Genomic DNA, 7,247 nt, shown 5'->3' with positions numbered 1-7,247 from the left:
CTCTTGTAATAGTAGTATCAATGTCGGCAAGAGCAATACTACTCAAACGCACTTGAATGTTAAAGTATAACCCATTCAAAAAGTATTGAAACTAAGCAACATTTGGATTAGGAATATAGGTTTGCAACTTACGAAGTACTTCCTTCAGTTTCTTGGCATACCCATGAACATTTTTGTGAGGTTCTTGAGGTGTTACATTAAGGACATGTAGCCAATACTACCCTCCCCTTTCACATGAAAACTCTCTTTGAAAGGCTACAAAGAAAAAGTCAATCATAGTTATGGTTCTAGCTTCTAAATGATGATACTATACTGTAGCTTGTCCTTTCAAATTCATATTAAAGAATATCATTAAGTGTCCTTCATCTTGAATTCGATAGTTAAACATTAACTTTTGGAATTCATTGATATGAAATTCCACATCTTCCTTTGCTAACCCATTAAAAATGGGAAGAGGAAACCCTAAGGCTAGCCAGTCCGGCGTCCATGCTAGGGATTGAAATGGGTTATGCCATGGTGACAATCAGATTCGCTAAAGGAGTTTGAATGATTAGAACTATTACTCCACTCGAAGTGGATGGACTAACTGGAAGGGGGGAAAGTGCTAGAACTTCCTACTCCTAACGAACTATGCATCGAGGTAGGGTTACTAAGACCGTGCCCTTTTAGGGATATTGGACCACTCCTTTGACGAGAATTATATCTTCTAATAATTTTAGCTTGATGTCTAGCCCTTTCAACTCTTTCTTGCTTTTGAAGTTTGGCTTCACGGTCTTTTGAATCTATCTCACTGCCTTTTGGCATACACTAATAAATTGGTCCCTATTAAGTGAGATTTAAAAACTACCACTTACTAGCGGATCGTGACAAACACACCACTTTTTAGGACCTAAAATGGGCCTAACACAAGCTCTAAGGCACTAGGCGAGCCTCACTACTCACCTAAATCACCCCACACTACGTTGTGGCTAGCAGTGTTTAAGACTTTGTGTTTGTAGTGTTTTTCATAGTCCAACAAATAATTCTTTTCCTACTCCTCAAAAGGAGTCCCTAAACATGCTGGTGCTATACACCATGTAGCACATACACAGGGAGTACCCCTTGGTTGATCACCGCAGCTCCACTATGGATCTCCTATACCTCAGGGATTGGCCCCAACATGCACCGTGAACATAAAACTCTTTCGAAATAAAGTCTACTCTTGATAAATCAATCCATGAGATAATATATAAACCTCACCAAATAACTCCCAAGGAATCAAATATCTAGCCCTATGCCTTGGGATACCTCACACTCTCAGTGTCGAGTCATCACTCATGCAAACAGGTGCTATGTATCTAGGATATGATACCATGAGGTGCATCAATGCAAAAGTGAATAAGACCATTGTGCTCAAATAAATATTCATTGAAAATCAACAATGTGAAAGTGTGAATACAATTCTTTTCATGATTTCCTTTTCTGTGTGATAGTGCTTTGTTACTTAGGGCTGGCATCGAATTTCCTTGTGCTACTAGTCCCCTTAACTTTTAAACAATCGTAAACCTATATAAAATGCAACATTAAATGTTAGCATTTAATGTAATTTAACCCTCAACAACCCCCTACCGTTTAAGATTTTGCATGCATTGATAGGTGTAGGCATGGGTTTTAATGTATTTTTCTTTATTTAAAGTGGTAAAAACTCACTCTAATAAGAAAACGGGGTTGAACTGAGACTAAACCTCATGTTTTAGTCCCATTATATAATGACACACATTAATCTTACTTTTTCTTATTTTTATGATGTGAAAAACCTAATTTTTTTATTTTTATCTATTTATTTATACAAAATTACATATAATTACTAATTTTCAGATGTAAACTAATTACTCTTATGGAATATTATTTTCTTACCATATTTCATTCCATGGGAATGGCAAATGCATACCAAAAGTCCAAAATTTGCATATTTTTCCTAAAACCCCATGGTCTCGAGTTTTGCGTGTTTTGCATACAATTATTATACAATTGATTTTTTAAAACTCTTTCAACATAATTGATAAAATAAAGGATTAACAATCAAATCCAAGTATCACTAACCATTTCAAACAAGAATCCATCATAAAACGGTAAAATCTACATTTTTCTTATAAAATCACTCATTATGACAAGCATTTTTCAACGTTGGAGGCCTGCTAACACTCTTCCACGGCTGTTGAAAATCCATCCAAATTTGACTCACGTGTCTCTCCACTCCTACTTAATTGTTTGACCAAAAACGTCCATCTCAGTCCATCCCCCTCTCTTTTACATTAATCCATAAGAACAATCGACAAGAGGAGAGGAGAGAGAAAGACTAGAATGAGATCTTGCTAAATGATTCACCAAATCGTGGTGCGTAGATTGGATGCTGTATGCTCGCGTAGTGAATGCCGGAAGGTCCCCAAGAACAAAAGAACTCTACTTTTTGCACAAAAATCAAGGTAAAAGGCATGCACGACATGAACAAGAGACCAATTGGGTGCAATCTCCCCCCATGCCTTGTGTGAGCGCTCCACAAAGCATGTATATTATGTATTAATCGTCTTCAAGCTCAAATAATAGCCCAAATTACAAAATAGCACGCTTTTGGCTTTTGAGTTTGCTTTAGCACAAAATAGAAATAAAGCTAATAGGCGGGCGCCCAAAGAGCCAGGCGTACCCAATACAATGTCCAAATACAAATATCATAATCGTGCGCCCATGCGCATACAAAATAATAAATAAATATCCAACGCCTCAATAAATAGGCGAGACAAAATATAGGCGCCATGCCTAAGGTATGCGCCCATCAAAATATAAGTGATGACTCGTATACACGCTATCCTTCAATGCTTTCCTCCGCCACTACTGCTATCTCTACACATCAACTGAAGCATTCACAATCGTTAGTAAAATAATACAATTAAACCGATAAAAGTGAAGACCTAGCAGTCTTCAACTACATAAATAAATCAACTAGTTAGAAATCAATCCTAACCTTAATTTATTACGAGTGCGCACTCTAAACTCATAAACGTTTATTAATTTAATATGTATTTTGCGGAATCACCCGTTATGGAATCACCCATGTACACACTAAATTAATGAAACACCCGATAAGGATAGGCGTCCCCATCGACTTCTCGCACAAAGAATCCACTTTGTGTATGAGGCCCGGTCAATAAAGTTTACGGAATCCACTGTAAAACCTCACGGAATCCATCGTGGCATGGAATCCACCGTGAAATATGCCTCCTGGCATCAAATCGAGTCATTCTTGAAGCGATGAAGAGTGAAAAAATGGTGAAGATCACAAGCAAGAGCAATCCTCTCATGAGGTTGCTGATCAAAAAATGGATTATTTTAATCATGGAAGGGGCACTGAAAAAAACGACCCTCCCCCCTCCCACATTGTTTTTCATGCCTCTTCATTCCCAACAACCTTAAACTTAAGTTTCAGAAAAACTAGATCACTTGCATATTCACACTTTTTGCCACAAGTGGATTTTTCACTTTTGAGGGGGCAAACACACTCGGAATTGAAATCCGTTTGGATGGCTAGTGTCATGACATCAAAATCTATAAAGATGATACCCACCATCCACTTTCTGGCTCTAAGATCATGTAGCTTCTTCATACCACAAAACCTTGTGGGGATTAAATAGGGGGTCAAACGAACTTTGATCGACAAACCAAGACTTACGCTAGGTTTCGGGCACAAACTCCATCTAGGAAAAATCTAGCTCATTGATTCGCAACTGTTTCATTTTGCATGAAAATTTGGTATTTTATGGCCTCTTGGGTTCTTTTCTACTTCAAAATAGCCTTTTAAAATCCACTCTCAGCCTATGATTACATGTGCAATTGGAAGCTTGATTTGACTTGTATTTCTATGACTTTGAGATAGCTGTGGGAATTATGAGAAGATGCTTTTGATGTCTTTTGTATGCTTTACATTTTCTATAAAGTGTTAAGCGTGACTAATTAGTTGGTTGCATTGTAATAGAGGTATGGGTGGAATGTCTAGTAAATGTAGTGTGATTCTTGAAATTAAGGTGGACTTGTGTTTTAAGAAGCCAATCTAATCCTATGATAATTGGGAAGATTCATGTGGGTAAGATGTAGAAGCATTACACAAATGTTTTTTCTACAAATGAAAAGGTGATGATTAATGCTATAGCATTAGAATGATATTATTTGTCTATGGCCTTCAAAATGGGCTTAAATTGGGTGTTCTTTTTGTGTAGGTTGTATGTATGTATGTATGTCCCCCTAAAATGGCACTTATAACTACCTCTCCTATCCAAAAGCTTCTACCACATTGACACACACTCAACTACTAAGAAAAAACCCTCCAATCACACATGATCGAGAGATGCTAAGGAGTGTTGGTAGGATAGAGTGCTAGGGTTTGTTAGCCTTGAGTTCTACTAGAGAGGACTAGTAACAATAATTAAAGTCTCAAGAAGATAACATTCTTCTCTTGGAGTCAAATAGCAATAATTTCTCTATGCCATGAGCTCTTTCTCTCTATTTGTAGCACTCAATCTTTTAAGCTCACATCAACTCGACTCATCTTGATTAAGCATTACTTCCTGTGAGAGAAACATGTGGAACTTTGGAACCTTATCTATTTATTTTGTTGCACCTCAACAGAACCCTCTGGATTCTCAACTTGTAACATCAAAAAATAAACCCAATAAGCTCTTTATTAGGTCTCATTTTCACATCCTCGAGCAATTACTTTCAGAAAACTTTAAGTGAAAGCAATGCTCCTCTCATTAGTTCAATAGTTTTTCCCTCTTTCTCTTTTAGGACTCTTAAGGTGTTATCAATTCTTCCCTCGAGTCTATGTCCAAAATTGTTCTCAAACTATCAAGACATAAAGAGCATGCAACCTACCCATATTGCCATTTAAAGGTGAATTTATCTAACTTTAAAAAAATCCAACAATCCCGCAAGTAAATCATCAACCCTCCTACAAACACTCTCCACACACAAAAGGCATGCTATTCTTAATGCTTCTTCAATTGTAGTATCACTATCAAAAATGAATTGAAGTGTTGCACATACTTAAGCCTTTTCATGTGATAGAAAAGAAACTTATTTCAATATCATGTCAACATCATGAACTTCTAAACATATAGCAACCATAACATCCCAAGCCCCAGTTGATCCAAGTCTCTATTCCAACCCAATAGTCTGTCATGAAACTAAAGAACAAGTACTCTAGCACAACTGCAAGTATGCATGGGTTCTAATGTATCAAAGATATACCTCACTTCTCCAATCACAAACCAAAAAGGCACCAATTGTAACATCATACTCAACTCTTCATATTCATCAAAATACAATGAAAAGAGTTCCATGGAATTAGGATAGGAAATTCTCATCCATTTTTTGGAAGGAAACATAAGGTGAGATAAATATACAAATCTCCTTTTTTTTTTGTCAAGTATGCATTCAACTTTCATACTTGTACTCATATTGTGAGCTTGTAACATTATTTGAGGCTCGATTATCCAAGTGGAAAGGCTCCTTGCTCCTCCTGATTTTCTAAGAGGCAAGGATAGGTAAGCAAATTGATAGAAGGGCCCACTAATGTCAAGGAGGTCAACTTAATAGGGGAAGATGAAAAGCCTCGATCCTTATTCTTAGCTGACGTGATTGAGCAAGAGAGGAGGCTGATCTCATTGCTCTCCTACGAGAGTACATATGTGTGTTTGCTTGGTCTTTAGATGAACTAAAAGGAGTAGATCTGAGGATCATGAATCATAACATCCCTATGATTCTTGATGCAATGCTAGTTAAGCAATGACTTTACCTAAGGAATCCAAGCATGCACACACCATTAAGGAGGAGATAGATAAGATGTTGAAGGCTGGATTTATTTACAAAATTGAGCACAATGACTGGGTGTCACCTATAGTGATTATCTTGAAGAAGAACCGAAGATTCAAGTGTGTGTGAATTATAAAATGGTCAATGCTGCAACTAAGATGGTGGTGTGCAGATCAGTCGCAGTATGCTCACATAGTGAATCCCGGAAGGTCCCCAAGAACAATGAACTCTACCTTTTTGCACAAATTCCAATGTAAAAAGCATGAACGACAAGAGCAAGAGACCAATTGGGTTCAATCTCCCCCCATGCCTTGTGTGAGCGCTTCACAAAGCAAAGCATGTATTTTATGTATATTTCCATCTTCATGCTCAATAATAGCCCAATTTACAAAAATATGACAAGCTTTTAGCTTTTGAGTTTGCTTTTACAAAAATAGGAAATAAAGCTAATGGACGGTGCCCATAGAGTTTGGCACGCCCAACACAATGTCCCAAATAGAAATAACATATCCGTGCGCATAGGCGCATACAAAATAATAATCAATAATCGATGCCTCAATAGACATGACAAAATATAGGCGTGGCGCCTATCAAAATATAATCCATAGTTCGAATACTCGCTAGACTCCAATGCTTTCCTCCGCCACTGCTGCTATCTCTACACATCAACTGAAGCATTCACAATCGTTAGTAAAATAATACAATTAAACCGACAAAAGTGAATACCTAGCAGTCTTCAGCTACATAAATAAATCAACTGGTTAGAAATAAATCCTAACCTTAATTTATTACAAGTGCGCACTCTAAACTCATAAACGTTTATTAATTTAATATGCATTTTGCGGAATCACCCGCTATGGAATCACCCATGTACACACTAAATTAATGAAACGCCTAAAAAGAACAGGCGTCCCCATCAACTTCTCGCACAAAGAATCCACTTTGTGTATGAGCCCCAGTCATCAAAGTTTACGGAATCCACCGTAAAACCTCACGGAATCCACTGTGACATATGCCTCCTGGCATCATACCCCCGGGGTGGGATAGCAATTGACCTCAATTGCTATTAGCTCAATGTGGAGCTAATAGAGTGGGGAAAGCATTTAAGTCTCTAGCGTGCATCCATTGTGCTTCCTCTACAGGATGATTCTTAAATTTTACTAAATATCTAGAATACCTTCGGCCAGTTCTAGTGGTCATAAAGTCAGTGTCAATGATAGCTTTTGGTTCAAGTATTTCAGTCTCTTCCTCTAATAAAGGTGGGTTTTCATAAACAGGGTGGACAGGTAATTGGCCTCTAAATGGTCTCAATAAACTAATATGAAATGTATTGTGAATTTTCCAATGAGATGGTAATTCTAACTTGAATGCATTATCATTAGTTTTATGAATGATTCTAAATG

Source organism: Lygodium microphyllum, chromosome 30 (genome assembly GCF_053477565.2).
Source record: "Lygodium microphyllum isolate KBCC chromosome 30, Lygodium_microphyllum_v1.1.10, whole genome shotgun sequence".
Classification (NCBI taxonomy): domain Eukaryota; kingdom Viridiplantae; phylum Streptophyta; class Polypodiopsida; order Schizaeales; family Lygodiaceae; genus Lygodium; species Lygodium microphyllum.
Note: the sequence above shows the minus strand (reverse complement) of the source record.